This window comes from Durio zibethinus, chromosome 11, assembly GCF_047325235.1.
Source record: "Durio zibethinus cultivar Kanyao isolate XHJ-2024 chromosome 11, ASM4732523v1, whole genome shotgun sequence".
In the NCBI taxonomy this organism is placed as follows: Eukaryota; Viridiplantae; Streptophyta; class Magnoliopsida; order Malvales; family Malvaceae; genus Durio; species Durio zibethinus.
This window is the reverse complement of record NC_143172.1, coordinates 18,762,152-18,787,732: the sequence shown is the minus strand read 5'-3', so window position 1 is coordinate 18,787,732 and position 25,581 is coordinate 18,762,152. Positions and strand designations below refer to the sequence as shown.

Genomic DNA, 25,581 nt, shown 5'->3' with positions numbered 1-25,581 from the left:
TATTTTTAAATTCAAAAGATATTTTGTTGTCTATTTAAAGTTTAAATATCCTAATTATCATCCAGCATCTATAAATAGTTATAAACACCTCATTTTATTCGAGATTTTTTCGGGATTGGAAATGGGCTTTCGGTGTGAATTAGGCTCGATTGGAAAGTTTCAGGCCCAATAGGAGAACTTTTTTATTTTTATTTTAATTTGATTTAATTTTTGGTTTAATGTTTTTCAAATAAATAAATAAATAAAGTCCTAAAAAAAAGGAAAAAATCAGAAAAATGAAAAAAAAAAAAAAAGGAATTATTGTTAACCCACAAATTTGGTCTTGGATTTGATTATGGAAACCATACAAAATCAAATCCCAAAAATCAATTCATAGTATTGATTGATTTACCAAATTAAAGGATTCAATCCCTATAAATAGTATAGGGGAATTGGACACAAGGAGGACAAAAAACAAAAAGGGGGAAATTAACTTTTGCATTAAAAGATTTTGGGTTTTTTTATTTTGGGTACTAGTTCTGGGTTTGTGTTCTTAGTATTATTGAAATAAGTTTCTAGTTAAAATTTGTTTTTGGATTTGATTCTTGGTGTTGATTGTGGATTTGGGATTTTTTTTTTCTTTTGGATTTTGTGAATTGGGTTCGATGGGGTTTTCTTAGCTTGAATTCTAGGTGTCTTTCAGAATTTGGTTTTTGTTAGTTAATTTATGTTGAAATTTTTTAGGTTTTGGGTAAGTTGTTTAATCTTGGATTGTTAGAGTTTTCTGTTTAAAATTTTGGAATCTTTTGGAAATTTTTGGTTTTTTTTTTAATTTTTTTTGGTTAAGTTTTGATTTTTTTGACAATTTTCACGATGATTGAAAATTTTAACGGTAGGTTGAATATGAGATTTTAGGCTATTTTTGGGAAAGTTTAGTTTTCCAGTGCCAGTTGAATATTTCGATGTCGAATTCTAGAATTTATGGCCACGAACTAGAATTGCTTGAATTCTTCAGTTGAATTGTTGAGAGAAAATCTTTAAAAAGAGAGAGAGAGAGAGAGAGAGAGAGAGAGAGAAAGTGAGAGAAGGGTTGAGGCAAACTAAAAGAAAAGCTTGAAAATTGGATTTTATACCCACATTAGAACGATGTCGTTTTGGAGTGGCCTAACCTGCGTGAACCCAAAAGTGACTCGCGTACTAACTCGGTAAGGATCTAATCGATCGCACCATTTTTCTTTTCTTTTTTTTGTTTTTTTTCTATTTTTATTGATTCTAATTTAATGATTAAATTAAATTTTAAAAAATTGGTAAAATTATTTATTGCATGATATATTTCTTTTCGCATAATGGATCAACATGTATAATTGCATGTTTCCATGTTGTATTTAATTTATTAAATATATTTGTATGATTGCATGATTATATTTGAATGATATTATATTATTATTTACATAATATTATTTTGCATGGTAATTTTCGCATGATAATTTTTATTTTTTTAATTTTAAAAAAAAAATTTCAAAAAAAATATTTTTCAATTCTATTAAACTATTAGAAGATTTAAATCTTAAATTAAGTCTTACCAAACTATTAGAAGACTTAATGAATTTTTTTAAAAAATAATTTTTTTAAAAAAATCCTACCAACAGATTGAATGATAACTTTTGACAAAAAATCTTACCAACATATTATAGGATATTTTTGAAAATAAATTATATTTTAAAATTAGGTTTTGAATCTCTGATGATAGAATTATTACAAGCGTTACAAATAGCAATATTTATTTAAATTTTTAGGTAAAATGATCTTTTTTAAATTTTACCAATATATTGGAGAATTTAGATGAGAAATTTCAATACCAAGGTTATAAACCTCATTTTCATAAATAAAAGTTTTTACAAGAAAATTAAATGAATCCAATAATTGAGCCTCTTCAGAGTGAGACACTAGTCTCCACGAATACTCATAAGGTAAAAAAATTATCTTAGATTGCTACAAAACTATTGGAGTAATTCTAAAATCAATTTTTAATAATTAAATTATTTGGTAAATTTATAAAAAAACTTTATGGCTTGAAAAATTTGAAATCAAACTGGTACTATCTTTTGGATAGGCATTATGAGGGTGTTATAACCTTTCTCACGCGTAATCATACTCCAAAACCTAAGATTTAGTTTTATGAATTAAAATTTACTATTTAAAGATACCTAAGTTAATCTTGAGATTCTTATTTAAATAAGACAGATTCGGTTAGCTGGCCAATCACACCTAAACATAAAAGATTTGTGGCAACTCTTAGAGTTTATCTTTAGTGGTAGGTCCATAAATTTATATGTTATGATAGTTTGGTGACTCTCCTGGAGAAATCGAGAGTTAGGCCAATAAATAATTTCTTGTTATCCAAGCCAAACCTAATAAATTTAAGATTTTTTTCTTTCTTGTTTGTTTTTTATTTGTTTTATTTATTTGTTCATTTGAATATGCACAACATGAGTTCTACACTTGAGTTTTATCCCTTAAGAAGGAGTAAAGTACCTACGCCTTCATAAGATTTCATGTCTCTTCATGAGCTAACAAAAAAATTCTACTTAAAATGAACCATATTTGTTTGTAGCCTATAATGAGTGAGGATTAGGATGACTTATGAATTTATAATGGACAATGATGTAAGAAATAATTTGGAAACCCTTAAACTGTCAAACCTTTGAAACTAGCATATAAATAAGCCATAGGGGTCCGAACCTAAGTTAGAGCCACACCTTCCCCTTATGTTAGAAATTCCTAAATAGGACATATGATGGGATGTATTATTTGCATGCTAACCCTTTATGTTGCTTTTTGTGTTTATTGTTTATTGTATATATTATATGTATACTTAACATTTTTTTATTATGCATGCATCCACATCATTAGATTTATCATAATGAGTAATTGCTACAAAATAATTTTAATAAGAAAAGTCTCAATTATATCCATGAAAAGCCTAACAGAGTCCTCAAATGGCCTGAAAAAGGAGTTTGAAGAGTTGAAGCTTGCAAACAACAAGCTAAAAAGGGAAGTTCAAGCACTTAAATAAGAAAAGGATAAATGAAAGAGTTTGTTCACTAACCTTTACACAACATGGTTATCCATTAATTGAGAACTGGCCTAACTTTTGAAAAAAAAGGAACAGTTGCAAGCAAAGCTACAAGAAAAAGAGAAAGAGCTCTTTAAAGCAAAAAAGGCACATTCAAATGTTGAATGGAGTGGTGGTGGAAATTGGAATGCAAATAGGAGTTGTGAATGAAGAATATGAGTAATTAAAAGAGGCATATGTGAGAAAGCATAACCAACTGAAGTCCCTACTTGACCAAATCACTGTGGCTGCTTACAAAGCTAAAGATATGGTAGAAAAGTTAAAGAATGGAAGACAAGGATGCCATTAATGGGAGCACATGGCCAAGAATTGCTAGATTTCCTTAATGAAGTGCAAAGCTAGTATTAACAAATTAAGGATTTTTTTCCTCAATAAATTCTAAACTTTTCATGATTGTAATATTGGATTTGGTTAGACATAACACTTAATTTAATAAAGATTTTTTTATAATAATTATTATGTGATAAATCTTCCTTATTGCATTCATACATTTTTTGCATTAATTTTCATCCATAATCTAATGGTTCCATAAACATCATTCTAAATTTGCATCATAATTGTGAAAAATCAAGGTTCAATGATGGCTCAATGCCAATATTACATCCGAACCCAAGTTAAAAGAATGAAATAAGATAATGCAAGCTGTGTCAAAAAATTAGAAAAGGCCTAAAAAGAGATTAAACAGAGTTGAGCAAATGGCAAGCTGAATAAGGAAAAAAATGATAGAATAAGATATTTCACATGATGTTATTGATCTTCTATATCTTTCGGGTTATGACCCACATCAGGACTAGTCTATTTAGGGCACTTCATCACAATAGTTCACATTTTTTATGGGATATATTTATACAAAAATGTCATTTGCACCAACTCAAGGGGAATTTTAAAGTTTTGCTAAAAAAACAGTAGAGCCAATCTCAATCCCTAACTTAGAGGACCTCAAATAGAATAAGAAATTGAAACTGAAAGTGTTGAAAGTTTAATGGACTCAAAGTCTGAATATAAGAAGAATCTATTAGTAGAGAGACTACGAGCTGTTAAAGGTATTGAATTTTATGATTCCATGGATGGCACTGGCTTTATTTAGTTCTAGATGTGATTATAGCTCTAAAATTTAATATACTAGAGTTCAAAAAATATAACGGTATGAAATATCCCATCACACATGTTACAATGTACTGTTATAAGATGGCAGCTTACGTCAGTAATGAAAATTACTCATGCATGTATTTTAAGATAGTTTGACTGGTTTCTATTGTAAGATGGTATATTTAGTTGAAAAGAACTTGTACTTGATCATGGAAGGATTTGACTTGCTTTTTCATCAATCAGTACCATCACATCATTAAATTGGCCCCTAATCATTTTTTTTTTACAAAGCATGGAAAAGAAAGTAATAGAGTCCTTCAAAGAATATGCCTAACGGTGAAAGGATATGGCTACTCAAGTTTAACCTTCTTTGACTGGAAAAGAAATGACAATATTGTTTGTTAGCACTTTGAAAGCACCATATTATGGGAAGATTATAGGAAACACAACAAAAAACTTTATTGATATGTAATCTCAAAAGAGATTATTAAAAATGTCATCAATAGTGGCAAGCTTGAGGAAAGAGAGGTTGGCAATGCCAAAAAAAAAAATGGGATGCCTAAGAAAAAATAATCTAAAGCCCAAGCAGTGAGTTTTAAGAGGCCAACAATTTAGAAGTTATACTCCATATCCATCATATGTTTATCCTGCTTACTACCCAATAGTAATAATATTGCATAAGTCCCTTAGCAGCATCATTATCTAACCATGAATAACATCTACATGAGCCCTTATTAACCAACCTTTCAAGCACCTACATATAGGCCTAATCCTGTCACTACACCAGTTTCTAGACCTAATGATCAAGTGAATGGTTTAGAAAGATCCAGGGGCAACCAAAAGAGAGCTTACATTGATCTTATCCCATAATTTATACTAAGCTATTTCCAGAATTGGTCAAAAATGACATGGTATCCCCAATCCTTTTTGAAACCATTGCAGCCACCCTATCCCAAATGGTACAATATTAATGCCACATGTGATTACCATAATAGGAATATAGGTCACTCTATATAAACTTGTCTTGTTTTCAAACATAAGGTATAAAGTTTGATTCAAGCAAGTTCAGTGAGCTTCAACGAATCAAATGAGCTAAATCCATAAAAGCCTTGTGCCTGGTCATCGATGGGCATAATTTTGGGAAGGATTTGAAAAGATTGATTGAAACTACTTATCATTTTAGAATTTTTTTAAAATGATGAACTTCTTTTATTATACTTGAATTTTATCTTATTTTTCATCATTTTAATAAAAGTGCATATTTGATGCATTTTAATGATATTTTCTTTTTTGTGTGAATCATCATTATATACTTTTTACCTTATCATATCTTTTCTCATATCCATTCTTTATAATGTATGTTCAGATAATCATGATAATAATTCAAGATTCAATTTTGAAAACATTATTCATGCTGATATAATTGATAAGTTGAGATTGTTAATTAGGATTCCTAAATAAAAAAAGACACATATGGCAAAGAATTTTACTCGTTAGAAGATGAAACTGATGCAGTATGTAATCTTTACAATAGTTCATTCACAAGTTTGTTTTTGGTAAATCAATGTTCTCCCTTGAGAGTACTCGTATTTGAAATGATAAATGACTGTTTTTCTTCTACCTTTCACAAACGAAGTATAATTATTCTTTGCTAACCCATTTGAGCGTCTTGAAATTTTTTTTTTAAGAAACCCTAGCCAAGGATCACTTCCCACATTGAAGGCAAAAGTTTAAGAAGCTTAGAAAAGTGAAGATCCTTAGTGATTTTAGGGGCAAAGCCTTTTTGTGCCTAAATCATTCTTAAAAAGTAAAAAAAAAATGAAAAAAAGAAAAAAAAAAGAAGAAGACATTAATGGGATAAAATGTTAAGATACTCTACATGAAAAAATATAATCTTTGGTTTGATTACCCTTTAAATATAGTTAGGTCTATTTTATCAATTTCTTTCATAACCTCTTTTCCTAGACTATATTATGTCCTTTAAAAGTTCATTTTGATTGAATGTGAATATAGAATTGGAGAGTCATAAATTGAACCAGACAAATCTACCATGGGATTATTTAGGATTTTGATCAAAGTATCACTAATGGATCAAATGAGAAAGAGAAATGAGAAGAAAAGATAAGAAAATGGTGTGTAAAAAAATAAAAAATAATAAAATAAAAAGCATGAATAAAAGGTAAAAAAAAAAAAGAAAAATAAGGAAAAAAGAAGATTAAAATTGAAAACCCGAAAAGGATGATTTAAGTAAAAGTAAAGATTCAAAAAATAGCTTCATTTAATGATCCCAAGAATATAGATGATTGAAAATGTCGATGAAATGTGTTTTTGAGAAATAATTCAGAGTTAGAGTTCAGAATTGTTTGAACAGTCATTATTTTGGATGTTAATACCCTATTTTCATAGTATTTTACTTTTGTTCACCTTTAATTTGCTATTAGCCAAACTTCCTTTTGATAATGAATACCCATTTTCTTGTTTGCATCCCTTGAATGAATTAAGAAAATGTATCATGTATGTCATAAAGTGAAATGATGAGAAATAAATGAATGACGATATTCATAAAAGATTTTTTCATTCTTTTGAAAGAAATCGAATATGATATAAGTGAAAAAAGCCTAAGAAAATGATTTGAAAATGGCAAATAAGGTGACCTAAGGATGAATACAATGATGGATTGGTCAACATAACCTGTGAGTTGTGACCAAGTGAGAAAAATAACATGGATCAATTGATGAAATTTGTTCTGAAATCATTAATGCTGAGAAGCTAAGAAGGAATATATGAGATGGTGAAGTTTCAAAAACTTTGTTACCACCATTGGAATTTCATGGCATTAATTTAGTGACATCTACATTACATACATTATGTTTACATTAGTTTTTAAATCTTTGATAATTGTTTTTGCATCATGGTTGAGGATGCATTTGCATTATGTAAAAAACATTTGAATCATAGTATGACATTTGCATTATTGTTTAAGCATGCATTTGTATCATTTAATGAGAATTTGGATTGTTACACACATTTGTACCATGACATTTGCCACACACAAGAATTTGACTTTGATTGGAGAAAATTTTTGACTTTTGAATCTTCGAATGAGAAAAATCTTTCATGATGATTTTTTTTAACAAGAAAAACTTTTCAAACTTTTTAAATATAGAGTTTTTGTTTAAATGAGCTTTTCAAATGAGAATTTTTAAAATTTTGGAGGCGAAACCCAAAAATTTTTTTGAATAAGAATTTTTAAAATTTTCATCTAAAGCCATAAAGTTTTTGAAAAAGAACCTTCGAAACTTTGGATATGAATCCTAAAATTTTTTGAATGTGAATCTTTGAAAATGTTGGATATGAAACCCATAAATTTTTTAAATGAGAATATTTGAAACTTTGGATGTGAATCCCAAAATTTTTGAATGAGAATCTTTTAAATTTCAATGTGAATCTCAAATTTTTTGAATGAAAATCTTTAAATTTTGGCTATAAACCTTGAAATCTTTGATGTGAATCCCTGAATTTTTCAAATGTAAAGTTTTAAATTTTAGATGTGAATCACTAACAAAAATCTTTTGAATGTGAATTTTTTAATTTTGTATGTGAATTACAATTTGTGAATCTCTTGCAAATTTGAAGTTCTTGCAAATTTGAAGTTTTTGTGAATCTTTCATCTGAAGTTTTTATGAATTTGAAGGTTTTGCGAATTTTTTATTTCTTAGGAACATGAAATTCTTACAAATTGTTGCAAATCTTCTAATCCTTGCGAATCTGAAACTCTTATGAATTCTTACAAATCTTTGAGTTCTTACATACTTAAAATTCTTATAAATTTGAATTCTTACGAATCTGAAAATTTTTGCGAATCTAAACATTTTTGTGAATCTGAAAGTCTTTATGAACCTGAAAACTTTACGAATCTGGAAACCTCGTGAAACTTGAAATCTTATAAATTTGAAATACTTGTGAATATGGAACCTTTGAAAAACTTAAGTCATTTACGAAGTTTGAAAGCTTTGCGAAACTTGAAGGGTTTTAGAGAAAAAAAGAAAGGCTAAGGCAAATTGAAGGAAAAGCTTGAAAATTGGATTTTATACCCATATCAGAACGATGTAGTTTTAGAGTGGCCTAACCCGCGTGAACTTGAGTGCGACCCACGCGGTAACTCAGTAAGGATTCAACCTGATCGCACCATTTTCCTTTTCTTTTTTTGTTGATTTTTTTTTTGTTTTTTTTTTTTGTCTTGTTTTTTCTAATTTTATTGATTCTAATTTAATGATTGAATTAAATTTTAAAAAATTGGTAAAATTATTTATTGCATGATATATTTCTTTTTGCACAATGGATTAGCATGTATGATTGCGTGTTTCCATGTTGTTAATTTATTAAATATATTTGTATGATTGCATGATTATTTTACATGATATTATATTATTATTTGCATAATATTATTTTGCATAGTAATTCTCGCATGATAATTTTTTTAATTTAAAAAAAGAGTTTTCAAAAAAAATGTTTTTCAATCTTAGCAAATTATAGAAGGATTTAAATCTTGAATTAAGTTTTACCAAACTATTAGAAGACCTAATGAATTTTCTTAAAAATATAATTTTAAAAAAAATCCTTCAAACAAATTAAATGATAATTTTTTACAAAAAATCTTACCAACATATTAGAGAATATTTTTGAAATAAATATTTTTTTTAATTAGATTTTGAATCTCCGATGATAAAATTACTAAAAACGTTACAAATAGCAATTTTTATGTAAATTCTTAGGTAAAAGGATCTTTTCTAAATTTTACCAACATATTGGAGAATTTGGATAAGAATTTTTTTATACTAAGATTCAAAGCCTTGTTTTCATAAATAAAAGTTTTTACAAGAAAATTAAATGAATTTGATGACGAAGCCTTTTTAGAATGGGATACTAGTATCCATGAATACTCTTGAAGTGATAAAATTATTTAAAATTGCTACCAAACTATTGGAGTAATTCTAATATCAATTTCAATAATTAAATTATTTGGTAAAATTATAAAGAAACTTTTGTTGCTTGGATGATTTGAAATCAAAATGATACAATATTTTAGATGGGCATTGTAATGGTGCTATAATCTTCTTCATATGTAACGTTCTCTCAAACCTAACATTTGGTTTTATGGATTAGAATCTACTATTTAAAAATATCTAAGTTAATTTTGGGATTCCTTTTTAAATGGAACAAATTTGATTAGGTGGTCAATCACACTTAAACAAAAAAAAAATTAGTAGCAACTCTTAAAGTCTATATCTAGTGATAGGTTCATGAATCTATACGTTATGACAATAGTATGAAGTGCATAATTATTTATTCAATTTGTAACCTTTTTTAAAAGTATTATTACTTTTATATTTTTTTAAAAAATAATATTTATTTTCAAATATTTTTCTTTGACATGCATTATTATTTTCATATTATTTTCAATTTTTTTTAAATCACATAAACGAAGGTACGTAAATACAATCAACTGATTTATTATTCAATTATGTATAATTCTTTTTAAAAAATAATAATATTATTATATTCTCCTTCTTTCAATATTTAGATCGCAATTATAATAATGAAGGTATGCCACATTTTTTATGATTTAATTAAATTTTTATTCAATTGCTTTGAAGGAAAAAGATTAATACGATAATAATTTTTCTATATAATCCAATAGTCATACGAGGTTATATGTTAAAACCCACTTCTTCCCTTTCTTTTTTTTTTTTTTTTTCACTAGAAAGGTACTCTCGCTACGTGATGGAATATATAGTTGTAAAAAATGTGAAATTTTTTTTGAGTTAGTACTAAAAAAAATTCTTTATGTTGTTATGATAGCATCTACTTTCTATCAAGTACTTGATAAATGTGTGCTTTCGAAGATTCAATCAATTTATAAAAGATGTAAGAATATAAATACCTTACTATTGGATTACCCAACTAGAAAATTCAATCAATTCACATTTTATTTATTTATTTTAAAAGAGAAAATAATTTGTTAATATCATTTTATTCACATTTTATTTATTTATTTTTCACAAAAAGTAACAAAATGAATTTTAGTTTGTGTTATTTCATATAAAAATAAAAAGTTTTGATGAGTGAATCTCTTCACATATATGAATTCAAGATTATTCAAACTATCATTTAATATGTAATAAACCATTGATTTTCTTAAAATTAATTATCAAATCTTTTAGCATGAAATGATGTATTTGTTTTCTATTTTCCCTCTTCGTATATTTTTCATTTGATATATTTTTTCTTTGTAAGTATTTAATAATATTTTCTTTATAAATTTAACAAGAAATGTTGAATAGTTTGGAATCCTTTTTTTTGCCAAGTACTTATAATGTTATCATTATTCATTATAGGAAAAATATACACTTTAATATGAAAATATCCATTTTAATTGAACACATTAATTGAATTTAATGTTTTTATTTTGAATTAGTATGATAAATTGATTATTAAATAATAATAATAATTAAAATATATGTATTTATATTAGATATATTAATCATATAAGAATAAAATTATTATCCATGCATTTAAAAATTATTTGAATATTTAATTTTATTATGATTATTGTTTATATTATGTTTTAAATTTTATCAAGTTTATAATTAAAAATTTTAATTTTATTATGATTTAATATTTTAATTATATTATATATTATATCTTTTTTAAATATATAAGTAATTAAATAATATTAATTTATATTTTATACATATTTAAATAAATAAGAATAGTTTATTTATTACATGAATAACAAATTAATCTATACTATAGATTAAAGGGATTTTGGAGGACTTTAAAAATGACAGCTATCCTGCAATGCAAAAAGATTCTTTTACCTTTAGTCAATAGAAGTTTCAGCTTCTGATCACATTATAAAATGACTTTTTACCCTTTAATCAACATAAATAACTCATGGAGTAAATGAATTTCGTACTGTAATCTAAGATGCAAGTGTCATGGGCCAAAATTCAACATTTAAGTTCGTACGATTTTAAGATCCGGATATACACTCATCTAACATCCTAGATTAGCATAATTTAGAACTCGGACATCCACTCATCTGATATCCTAGATCAACATAACTATCGTGGTTTACACCTTTATAAAGTATTGTTCGCTTTGCCCCTCCTAGACTCACGGTTTTATTCTACAAAAGGTGTCTCATAAGAAAGAGGTGGTGTGAACCATTTTATATCTCAGTTACCCCCTTTTTATGTCCAATGTGGTATTGAAGTACCCTACCTATTCTCCTTTGGAGCATTTGGTGTGACATTCTCTCCCACCCAACCTCATGAAGCTTTTGTCATGGAGGCTGACCACCTTATCTACCTCTCTTGAGGTATTTGGCATGGGTCGAATGGTTCAGGGCCTGCTCTGATACCACTTATCATAAATCGAGACTCAACCTCTAGGCTTGTATGACTCCAAAACCTGGTCATGCACTCATCCAATATCTTAGATTGGCCTAACTATCAATGGTTCACACCTTTGTGAGGAATTATCTGCTTTTGTCTCTCTAGCCTCACGATTTTATCTCACAAAAGATATCTCACAATAAAAATATGATGTAAACTTTTTTATACCTTAATGATTTTCTTTTCATGTTCGATGTGGAATTGAAATATCCTATTTACTTTCTCTTAGAGTACTTGGCATGACATAAGCATGTCAAAATGCAAGAAAGGTCGGAGTTTGAGCAATGAAAGGGCTATGGGTGAGAGAAGAGTAAAAGAGTAATTCTAACTTTGAAGTTAAATGTCGTAGTTTTAGGTGAGGTAATCATAAATTTTGAATTTTTTTTCCTTTTTTGGGAGGAAAAAGGAGGATAGAGGGAGGAAAAGATTTTGGTGGGATTTTTTTGGGGATTGTTCGCAAGGATTAAAAATGGGAATTTGGAATTTATTAGATTAAGATTTGAGAGGGACGATATGGCATGTGAAAATTGGGTTACTTATATGTTTATTTCGGATACCGTTTTGGATGGCTAAAAAATAAAAAGATTTTTATTAAAATAAATATTATGAAAAGTAAATGAATTTATTTGTTTAAATTATGGTTATAAATAAAAAGAGGAAAAAACTCAAATGTTGAATGTTGATGTATTTTGTTCATTCAGCAGTTTTTTTTTAATTTGGGTAATTTTTTTTTTTACTTTTCTTTTTGTTTTTTAATTTAAAAAACGATTTTTTGTATAAAGGACTTAACCAACCAACTCATAGTTTCTTTTGTTGTTGTTTTTGTTTTTAATTATTTGATTTGATTTGTTTGTTTTATTTTATTGTTTTTATATTATTTTATATATTTTAGTTAGTAATTTATTTAAATTTTAAATTAGTATTTATTTTGATTAGTTAAAAATAATAATTTTTAAATTTTTAAAAATAAAAATATAATAAAATTTTGAAAATCAATAAAAATTATGTAAGAAATTTTTAGATTAGAAGTTTTTTTTTAATTTGATCCAAATTGTAAAAAAAAAAATTAGATAAAATTTCAATAATAATAATTGATATTTATTTTCAAGTCAAAAACAAAATGTAATAAAAATTTGAAAAAAAAATTATTCCAAAAATGAAATTCTTAAAAATTAGGAATAGTTGATTTTTAAAGAAATATTTTGGTTCGATTTTTTTTTTTTAATTTGACAGAAAAAAGTTTTTATAAAAAATGTTAATAATAATAATAATAATTGATATTTATTTTCAAAAAATAATAAAATTAAAGTGAGAAAATTATAGAAATAATAAAATAAAATTTGGAATTTAAATTTAGACTTTTAATAGAAAAATAAAAATAAATTTTATGATGAAATTCTTAAAAATCATGAATGATTGATATTTTAAGTAATTTTTAGATAAGAGAATATATTTAAATATGGCCCAAATGATGAAATTTTCATTAAATAAAATGTTTAAGCATATTTTTAATTAAAATATTTAAGTATTAATTTATTTTATCTTTTACCTTACATTTCATTTTATTAAAATAATTTTTTAAAAATTTTAATTAATTATACAACTAAAAGTATTCAAAAAAATATAAAAACTTTTAAAAATTAAAAACATTTAAACAATTTTTTTTTATCCTACAACAAAGTGCAAGTAGTATTTCTAGTTATATATGAAAAGAAAGTCAACTAACAACCAACAAACCATTATACAATACTCACAAAATATTAATCCAATTGGTAAAAAAATGAATTATCTTTCTTTGTCAACTAGGATTTAATTTTTGTAAGGAGTATTTCAAAAATAAAATTGTAAATGCACCAAGTTTAGGTGAAAAAAATGTGTTAAATTGTCCGAAGTTTAAAACAACTCCAGATAAAGTTTATATGAACCCCTGGCAGTATTATCGAAAAATTAATTAATATGCGGTTGGACAAAATTCACATTTTGGTTTAGGGTAAACTTGAGACCTAAAAAATTATATGGCTCCTCTTTACCTTTTGAGACAAATAGGGCAGATGTAAACAGTGTAAATGGGATGTTCATAAATTGGAAAATTAAATTTTTTTTTTCTAGATACTTAAAATTTTTTTAGACATTCTTAAAAACTAAAAAACAAGAACATTTCTCCTAGACATTCCAAATTTTCTTTTGGATATGCTTTTTATCATAAAATTAAAATATCCATCAGACAATATTTTATATATGTATATATATATTAGAAGTGAATATTTTCTAAAACAAAAAAATCCTGAATCTCCCGTAAAAGACAAACCTTAATTGACAACTTGTCTTATTATTATTATTATTATTATTAGTAGTAGTAGTAGTCTAACTCGTTTTCGGTAAATTTCGATCTGATCCGATTTTATAAGATCAATATATTTTTTTTAAATCGAATTTCGGATCGGGTCGAATAGTATTAAGAAAAAATCGAGATCGGATCGGGTTCGAGTTTTAGACAAACTCGACTCGATATTATATAAAAATTATTTTTTTAATTAATTATTTAATTTTATATATTTATAATTTATATTTTTTAAAATAATATTTTATATTTTTAAAAAATAATATTTTATAAATTTCGGATCGGATCAAATCGAATACGATTTATACAATATCGGGTCGGTTCCAATATAAAAAAATAAAAAAAAATTTCGAGCCGAGTTCAAGTTTTATAATTATAAAATCGAGTCAGGACGAGCAAAAACCCGTCCCGACCCAACCCATTACCAATCCTAATTATTATTATTGTTATTAAAAAAATTAATAGAGCTTAAAATTTCATAAATTAGTTTTTATGAATGAAATGTGTTCCATATATAGTTCCAATTTTAAAAATTAATCAATCAATATATTTATTAAACTAATTGATATGTGGTATGCGTGTAAATTTACTAGTCAAGATTTTAAATTTTACTGTTTAGTTTATATATAAAATACTAATTCAAACTATTATATTACTTGTGTTATTGTTTTTCATTTAATTTGATATCAATTATTAATTTTCAATTGAAAGCCTATAGTGTTTGCATTAATTAACAAATTAAACCTATAAAAAGAGAAACCAACTTGCATGCTATGTCTTTGTCATTACCTTAAAAACACAGGATACCCTAGCAAGCTAGCCACAATGTATACCTATTCTACATTTGTACAATTTTCACCTTGATGGTGAAAATTATAGAATGTGTTTGATTTTGACAATAATAAAATATTTCCAGAAAAATAATAAAGTTTTCCGGAGATTAGGCTTACCCATGAATCATTGATTATATTTGCAATTTAAAGTGCGAAGTCAAAGGGATATAATTATAAATATTTGTAATTTAATTAAGGAGCAGTTTGGGTGTTATTAACAAATTAATAGTCATCTTTATTCCTGATTAGGTACTAATTATTTAACTTTTGATGACAAATGTTGGGAAGCAATTAGCGGAATGATATAAGAATGGCAAAGTCTGACAGAACAAAATTATAGAAAATGAGTCTATAAACGACAATTTTGACTGTCTTCAGTTTCTTGATTTAATGATTATGAATAATTAAAAAAAGTATGTGAGATGAGAATTTGAACCTTACCATCTCATCTCTTATTTCTTATTTAATGGATAAAAAAAAAATTGAAAACAGCAATGCAGACTATATTTCATGGGTTATATAATTATTGACTCTGTTAACTTTAGTATTTTTTTTTTCTTTATTGAAATGCAGATTAAATATCTCGACTTGTCACGCCTTCTGTATCTTCCCATGAACACTAATTTTTTATTTTTTGAAATCATGAACACGATAATTTATCGTAACTTGAACTATCAGTACAAAGCTTTCATCATAGAACTTGATGTGAGTCATTTAAAATGTTTGACGTATCTGTATTCTTTCCTTATGAAAAAGGAACAGTGCTTTGACACTGGAGTTTAATTTAAATGGTTTGAATTTTCATAACGCCATTTGATGTTAATAGTTGTTTTTTTTTTTTTTTTAATTCCTCTTAAATCTTGATCCCTTTAATATTAAAAAAAAAAAAAAGAAAGTATCTTAATTTACTCTTTCTTTTATGCATCATTACTTTCATGGCCAAACCACACATATTTTATTTATGTATATTTTCATCTCGTGTGTTTTATTATTGTGCCACGTAAACGTTATCATGTAAGTATGAATCATTATCACATTTCTGTAATTGTATCATGTGTCCTCTTTGAAAACACTATTTCAATGATAATATATATATATATATATTTGTTTTGGTGTTTCCGTTTATTAATTGATGATTTATATGAAGGTAACGTGAAATATGATCAAACAATTATATATATGCAAAGCTATCTAAAATTGCAATAGCGCAATAGATTTTTAGTGTTCTACGAAGGAATGGTTATTAGTGGGAAATCGAACGGGTAGAATCAATTCTCAAGTCGAAGGAATCCAAACATTGTTTTGTTCTCCTTGTTTGCTTTGTTCAATGGGGGTTGACGTTTTTTGTTTTTTTGTTTTTAGTCTTGAGGTAAATAAAGAAAAATTAAATCAATAGTAGTCAACTCTTATTATTATTTTTTTCTTAACACGCTCCAACGAAGTTAAGGAATAATTGCATAAAAACTTTCTAGAATTCCAAAATCAACAGATAGATTTTCAATTTTGGAATTCCAAGACTTTAGATCCCATGGTCCCAACTTTAGTTATTAAGTAGGAAGTTTCCTTTGTTTTTATTACTTTTTTTTGTCTTCAGCATCACACTCTCAGCTCGATTGACTTCCATTAAAATGATTCTGCAAGCTGAGTCTATGCCACTTGCACTCTGCATCTGCATATGTTCCTTTGGTTATCACCTTAAAGATTCTCTCATTTTCAGGCTTACATGGTTGGCCTACCACTCTCTCTCTCTCATTTAAATCAAACAATTAATTACATGATCCAAAAAAAAGTACCGCTCCTTGTCAATATCCAGCTTAGGATTACACACACATTTACAAATTACTAGAACCTAAAATTTGGTCCAAAAAACAATATTCAAACATTATAATTTTATGTTATGCCAACCCAACAGGGAGGGGAGAGACCAAGTCCTTTAGACAGCTGCCGGCCGTCTTAAATGGGGATAAGTGGTGTAACTCATTGACTTCCACTGATATAAACTCAAAATTCAAGGTTTTAGACACTTAATATGTTCGCATAACAACAAATCTAATTAATGCTTTCATCTCTTACTCTTTGTAGCTATTCCTAGGTTAGGTTTGTTAACGTCATGACAAATTTCACATGTTGAAATTAGAGGATTAATGTAGATCCACTATCTGTTGAAGGATAGCGTGAAATACCACGCAAAATTTAATGTGTCTCGTGAACAATTCTCTACATCTAAGGTAAAAATACTAGTATTTGGATATAAATTATATACAAGTTGTGCTATTATTGATGTGTTTTTTATTTGCTGTCTGGGTGTGTGCTGAAATTAGGAAGGGAAAGTTAATTTGGATGTCACAAAGAGAAGGGTAAGGAGAGCGTCGGTGATATTTACTCTCTGTAACTTTCGAGCAAACACCCAGTCACTAAATCAGAAAACACATCAACACTAAAAAATCATTTGAGACTTTATTGGTTAGTTATAGCAAGGCACAGTTCTAGGAAGTAATTAAACCTATGATCATGTTTTAATGGTGATTTCCTTGTAATTTTCCCCAATGGGATTGCTGAAGAGTCTTGCAGCTTATTCTTTTATATCAAGAGTCTAGACCCACAAATAAATGCAAATCGGTTCACACAATGACCGAATCAAGCTTAATTCAGTGGCTTCAAGCCTTTTAACTTACATGAATCATGCCTCATATATATGTCCCACTGTGTTGTGGAAAATCTTTTTGGCTGCGTCTCTGCTCGTGTGCCATGCAACGCAATTAAGAAATACGTTTTATCAGGGCAATGTCGTCAGCTTGGTAGATGATGCAGCTGGCATTCTCCATGCCTGCTTTTGCTGAATTGGACAACTTAAAACTCATTCAAGGACTTAAAACTAAGCACATTCATTCCTCTTTGTGCAAGCCTGATTGAGTGGAGTGGACGATTATGGGCTGTTAATTATTCGGTTTCGAATCGGAAACTTAAGTTTCACTCTCGTGATTGTTAAACATAGAATGAACTATTGTCTTCTTAGTCAAGAATCAAATAAATAAATAAAACCATATTAGACTTTGAATCAAATTGGCTACTAGTTTGGTGTACAACTCTAGAAACAGGGTACAATACAGAGAAAGGTGGGTGGCAACATACTTAGTGATATTTTTTGCTACTTCCCATGACATTCAACTTTTTACTGGTCATTTTGTCTATTATTGAATTTCAATGGAAGTAGCAAATAAGGTCTAAAAGACAGTTTTGCCCCTTGTAGGAAACAAAAATTGAAGAACTTCCCTCTTTTCTCCCTCCCTTGGCCTTAAGCTAAACAGGTAGCAGGTTAGACAAAACTCAAAAAAAGGGAAAAAAATTAATTAAACGAGGCAATAATGATCAAAATCGGCCGATGAAGAAATAGAATCCTCCTTGATTTCTGCTTTGCGTGGCTTCTCTTGCTCAACTTCTTTGCTGTCATCAACCACCACTACAGCTCCTGTCAGCTCCTTAGCTCTTTCAGCCTCAAAATCCCAATCTGTCCTAATCAAAACCACCATCATGGTCAGCATACATGAGCCTTGGGCTGCCAACATTCCAAGCCACAATCCCTTGAAATCAAATCCTGCGAAAAAAGCTAGCCATACTGCCACCGGCATACCAACAAGGTAAAAGCAACCAAGGTTTATGTTTGCTCCCTCTTTTGGCCTGGCTGTGCCTCTTAGCACTCCACAACCTGTAGTTTGTGGGCAGTTTCCAAGCTCACATAACCCGATTATAGGCAAAACAAGAGAAGTTAATGCTACGATCTCTTTATCATCTGTAAACATGCTAGCCCATACGTTCCTAACCATTACCGCAGCAACAAGTGCTGAAAAGCCCAGCATGAAGCCACAATAAAGGCCTGCAGAGGCGGCGAGTTTGGCCTTTTTGGGCTGGTTTGCACCGAGTTCATTTCCAACTCTGGTTGATACACTGAAGCTTAGAGAAGATGGGAATATGTAGATTAGAGCTGTTGTTTGAATCAAAATGCCCATTGAAGCAACAGTAGCTCTGGGGTTTAACAACAACCCGCATAGAAGAATCATGATCTCGTACCACCACCATTCAAGGCAGACTGAAATGCAGCTTGGAATGGCTAAATTCAACAGAGATTTCCATTCTTTAAAGCACTCCATTGAAAACCCTTCCCATGTCTTTTTGTGGACTCCAAAGTAGAGAATATAGATTATTAATGAGCCTACAAGATTAACGTTAGTCCATACCCCGCTAAGAGCAATTCCCTTGATTCCTAATTTAAGGTGTGATACAAGAAGGTAATTAATTGGTATGTGTAGAAGAATGGATAGAATGGCGCAAGATGTCAGAGGTAGAGTTATGGATTGGGTTCTAAGATAGATTCTTAATGGGTGCAGAAGAGACTGAGCTAAGAGGTCAGGAACAGAGTAAATGAGATATGATTGTGCTTCTGCGGCTATAGTTTCATCCTGGCCACAAAGTATGAGTATTCTCCTCATGTTTATCCATAGAAGAGAAATGGGCAGCGAAGAAACGAAAAGCAAAAGCACCGTTCTTTGCAAGGTGATTCCCAGAAGGGTATACTTTCTGGCACCAAAGGCTTGTCCACAAATGGATTCCATGCCCATGGCGAGACCAGAAAGAATAGAGTAACCGGTGATATTAGCAAAGCCGATGGCAAGTGAACCACCTGCCAAGGCAAGCTCACCGAGGCGCCCAAGAAAGAGCATGGAAATTAATGACCGGGAGTATAACATGAGCCCTGTTAGTATCATAGGAAGAGCTATCTTAGCTATGGAAATGGCTTCCTTGACAGCAAGAGGGACAGAAACGGCCCTGTCTAGCTTCTGGGTCTGGATTGTTAAGTTGCATTTTTCTTCATGTTTAGGTGTTGGGCTTTTGGGGATCAACGGTTTGTAAATGTTGGACCCTCCCGAGTCTTTGATTGAGAGAAGGTAAGGAACGTTTGAATTACAGTTGCAGGAGTGATGAGAGGATGTAAGCTGGCACATCTTTTTGTTTTAGTGAAATGCTCCGAGAGATTGAGGAGAGGGAAAGAGAGAGTTTGGGGGGAGTTGTAGAAGGGGGCGTAGAGGGGTTTTATAGTAGGTTTTTGGAGGTGGGTTGGACGGCTCTTTCAGGATTTCAAATTGCATTCAACTTCATACGCATTTTAGTAACGTTATTTTTGGATATGTATAAATAAAAAACTATAAAAATAAAATATGTGTTTTTTATTTGGATATTTAAAATTAATAAATAAATTTTAATAATTATTGTTTGAATAAATAATAAAAAATAATTTATTATAATATCTTTTTCTATTATAATTTTTTTTATAAGATAACATATAATATATTAATATATTTTTATACTATCTAGTTTATATAAACAAATTTTTTTAAATAAAATTAAGCATATTTAATATGGTAAGATATATTAATTTATTTATTCAAATAATAATTTGACTTGTTTTATTATTAGAACTTAAAAAATTATAAAATATTTATAAATTGTGATATTGCATAAAACACTCATAAAAAATTATTAGTTATATAATCAAGTCTAATATTACAATAAATATATGAATATAATAATTTTTTTTATAAAAATAAATTTTTTTAAACTTTTTTTTATTATCTTTTCCCTCAAATTAAGGTTTTAAAAAAATAAAAATTATAAAAAAAACTAAAAATTATTGAATTTTTACTTCTTTGAAAATTTATCTAAATAAAAAATTTATTTTTCTATTTCTTTTACTTTCTTTTATTTTTTTTCTTTTTATTCTCCTCCCCTCAATCCATACGTAATGTAAGCCAAGACTACTAACCCACTATAATTTTGTAAGCACGTAATTGTCGTATTGTGGCCGGCCTGAGGTGCACATGGGAGTAGAGGCCAGAAAGAAAAAATAATTACTTTGTGAACTAAGATTCGAGATTAACGACTCTCTTTATGTTTCTCTAAAATGTCATCAACCTAACTTTTCAATTCATATTAGCAATCTAATAAAGGAATTTGCGAAACAGATATGCATCGACTGTAAGGATTTTAAAATAAGAAAGGAGTCAAAAGTGTTACTGTGGACGTTTTTCGGGTAGAAGCTGTAGCACACAATTGCTGGCTGAATGTCCTGAGACCAAGGACAAAATAGGGGATTGGACTTTCAAACATGACGCTTTTTGCAATGTGCAAAAAGCGTAACAGGACAATCAACATTGTCTCGACACTAAAAGAATTTTTACGTATCTTTTGTGGAAGATTAATGTATAACCTTCTGCCAGCCTTAAATTGTCCGCTGTGGCTGAACGGCTTATCGATTGCGCCAGTTTAGTTGTTTAACACCACAGTTTCTTGATCAGTCCAAAGAAGCTATTGTCCATTAGTCTCTCATTCTTCTCCGACAATACGCCAATTACAAAACCAAAAAAAAAAAAAAAGGAAAAAAGAAAGATAGGGGATATGGGATAATTTCTTGTTGAATTTGTGAATGCAGAGTATATGCCCTGCTAGAAAGAAAGGAAAGACCGTACCAATTTCAGATCATTGGCACTCCCTAACGCCCTTTCTGAATAGGGAGGGCCCTCAGGGGAAACTTTTTCTTCAGTTTATTGTTTTCTGTTGTTGGTGTTGTAAAGGGCAAAGGACAATGCGTTGGGGGACTCAAAGGGGGCATGTACTACAAAACCCATTTGGGGTTGTGTCTACAGTGTTTGGCAATTACCAAAGTCAAGTCAGCTTTTGTTGGGGGAGTTTTGAATGAAGCCCTGCTTTTGCACTACAAAGATCCTATAAACCAAAGAACATTATCAAGTGGCTGGCAGTGATGTTTCCACAGATGAGTGGGTTGGTTGGTAGGTATAGTTTTCTATAACTGTTCCGTCCCAAGCCCTTTACGACTAGAGCATGAGCCTGAGCCCATGGTTTGGGACCGTTTAATTTTGACCCAAAAACTACGTAGAGAAAACGCCGTAGTCATTAGAAACGTGTGGAAAATTCTACAAATGGAAAGTTTGGAATTCTTTGCATGTTTAGAGCTTATTATTTTTATACCTTACTTGACTATCCAAAAATTGAGTTCCCATTTTCTTTTCCAAAGTGTTACCCTTAAACTGAGTCTATGCGAATGCATTCTTCCTGTAGATGAAGTCCCACTACCATTCTAGCTATTTTTGGGTTTGTTTAATTTTGCCCCTTGTTGAAATTTACATTAAAAACTTTAATTCATTTTGTGGCTAGGGGGTCTTCCACTTTTCAGTGGATCCCTTGGAAGCTTAACCTTGACTTTTAATAAGTATAGTATATACTTAATTCTACTTCTATAGAAGACCAAAAAATATATGATAACGACAAAGTAGGGAAAAGCCAAGGGAAAAACAGCATGCATGGCCGGGTCAATGCCGAAAGACTTAAATAGAAAATCACATATTATATATATATATATTTATATATGACTAGTAAATTCTAAACTTTATTCTAACAGTTGTGATGGTGTGTTGATAAAATAATGAATTCTTAATTCAAATGATTAAAGTTCAATTTTTGATATTTTTAAATAGAAAAAAAGTGAAATTGATCATTAATTACAAATTACAAATTTTAATTTTTATAGAAAAATTAAAATTTCAACCTAAGAAGAAAGAGATATAATTATTTCACAAAATTAATTCAATCAAATATATATTAATTTATTATTAAGAGGATGGATCTACTTAAATTAGCATAAAACCTGAAAATTAAAATATGATATGAAAATAATACAAAAAAAAAAATATGATATGATTTAAAATTTTATCAAAATCATATGAAGTTTGACAAAATAAAAAAATATATTTTATATTTTCGTATCGACATAAATTGTGACATGTAATTTTTATATAAAACACAATACGAATATATAAATTATTAATATTTTATACAGTACAAATATATAAATTATTAAGTCTCTTTTTTTTTACCCTAAATCAAAATGACTAAAATTAAAAATATTATTTTGATTCAAATTAATTATAAAATTAATTTTGATCTAATGATTAATAATGTAAAACTTACACTCATGTAAATGAATAGTGTAAGTGGATCTACTCTATGATTAATTTTTATATAGAAGTGAAAACAAAATTGAATTCACTTGTTAATGTTTTTGGTATATATGAACAAGTCCGTCCTCATGAGGAAGAGGTATTTAAATCTTGATCATTTTTTCCTCCGATGGATGAATAATAACCGTTAGCTCAATATCAACCCCATAGTAGTTTTACTTTATTAATCTTAATTCAGATATATACTTAATATAGGATAATAATTCATTTATAATATTATTCATATATATATATATATATATAAAAGCATTACTATCTGAAATTTGAAAATGGTATAATGTCTGAATTTTGAAAACAAATGATAAAACAAAGAGAATTAGAATGGCTTCCCTATAATCATAGAGAAAATACATCATTATTAAGAAGTCTAGCAACGATGTGATAGTTGATTAATCCACAATCGGCTGAATCCCAAGTATTAATTCATGCCCAGCACCAATTTTGTTTGAATAGGTCAGAAAAAGATTGTAAAAGAGACAAATTCTTTATTCCCCTACACCATTATCGTTTTGAGCATGGAAGACTTTTTCCACATTTAAATCGATATATACTTTACTCTTAAATACTTATTTAGAAATTTAACCTACAATTATTTGCGTGCATGTATCTTGTATTTCAATTTTTTTTTTATCATTTTTGTTGCATTAATTATTGAATCAATTGTTCGAATATTATATTCAAATTATATATAAAAAAAATTGATTTGTAGAAATATTCTATTAGAAAATAAATGATGTACAAGATTATAAAAAATCAACTAGCAAATACTTAGATATTGTGATCCTCGTGTAGCCTTCTTTTTGTGTAGTTGGAGTTGAATTATATGAACCTTCAAACATGATCAAAATGATTTTAAGGCGAGTTGCAAAAGTCACTCCAACTAATTATAGTATGCAAAAAAAAGTGCATCGAAACACCTCCAAGATATAATGAAACTTTGTTTACTTTTATTTTACATTAATAAAACAAACTACTAAGCACTCATTGGTAAGAATGGAATACTATGTCTTCAACAAAATTTTCTGTAGCAAACAATTTTAAAGAAACTTGCCTTCAATTGAGAAATGGTGGAAGAAAGAAGAGAGTAAACTTTTTGATTGTATTGCTCTAATTAAAGATTTTTTTTTATTGAAAATATGTTAAAATATTATAGACATATTTGTTCATTTGAATAATCAAACTTTTCATACAAAAAAAAACAATTTTTTACATTTCTAAAAATAGTAATTTTTCAAACAAAGTAGTTAATTCCACTTAGAAGGCAATTGATTGCTCCTTTATATTTTCAATTTCCAAAATGCTTTTTAAAGCAAAGCAATCAACTCTTTTCACTTGCTTTCTACACCTGAGCAATCGATTCCTTTCAAATTTAAGATATGTTCTACGTTCGACCTCCTAAAGGTAGTCGATTCTACTTTAATGGCAATTGATTATTATGGCATAGATTAATTTTCAAAAGACTAACAAACAACAGCAATCGATTCAATTAGGGTTTAGAATTGATTCCACTCACTTTTTTGTTATAGCAATTGGTTGCTACTAGGCTAGCAATCAACTACTATTTATACATAATCTAAATTTAACTTCTATTTGTCAAAGTAATCGACTCCATTTCTTTGGCAATCGATTGCTTATCTATAACAGTCAACTCCTTTGAATATGACAATCGACTGCTCGCATGTATAATCATATTAACATGATTCTTTTAAGTCTAGAATTATATCTTTTGATCTTTAAAACTTTTCGTAAACCATCTTTTAGTTTAATTAAATTTCTCTTTCATTAAGTTATTACTTAATCATATTTTCATATTTTAAAAATATTTTCTAATATTTTCTTCGTCCATTCCGAAATTGTTAGTACTCTCCATGATCATTGTCTCATCTCTTCTTAAGAAGTGGAAGATTTGTAAGGTTAGGATTCATTTTATTCATCATACGTTGTAAAAGCTTAGGTCCATTAATGCATTTCACACTTCTTAATTAAAAAAAAAATTTAGGAGATCTCTTTTTTTTTTTCTTTGGTTTTATTAACATATATTTTTCCTTCTTAATTCAGGTAGGTTGTGGAGAAAGTATGAACTAACCAAGCCTTTCGTTTTGCACCAAAAATTGGCAAGAGAAAAAGAAAGAAGTGTCACCTCCATTATTGCTTTTCATTACCCGAATTCTCCATAACTAATTTACACTCATTATTTCTATTTCGTTTCTATATATGATAATCATTCCACTTGAATTCCAGTTTTTTCACTTAGCTAGATATGCTTGTAGCATAAAAAAAAAAAATTGTACCTTGTTTAATTTTAGAATAAGGTTTTACTTGTCTACCTTTTAAGAAACATGCAAACTCTTGTTAAAAAAATACAAAAATTTTAAGTATTCTTAATTTTTTTTTATGAAATTATTGATAAAAAAAATTACAATCATGTTCAAATATTATATATAAAAAATCAATTAATCAAATAAATAAACAAATTAACATGTAATAAGATAAATAAACATAAAATTAATTCAAATTCTGAAACTTAAAATTAAGATTTTAAAATCCCATAATCTTTTTCTTTATCATTGAATCAGGGCATCACCGACATTATTCCTAAATACATGCGAACACAAACATACAATCTTTGGATATTTGTTTTGGTCCTTTGATT

At 28.3% G+C, this 25,581-nt stretch overlaps 1 pseudogene; it reads right to left on the bottom strand.

Moving 5' to 3' along the window:
• Positions 1–18,041: 18,041 nt before the first annotated feature.
• LOC111290395 (protein DETOXIFICATION 49 pseudogene) lies at positions 18,042–19,893 on the bottom strand (annotated as a pseudogene).
• Between the last annotated feature and the right edge of the window lie 5,688 nt (positions 19,894–25,581).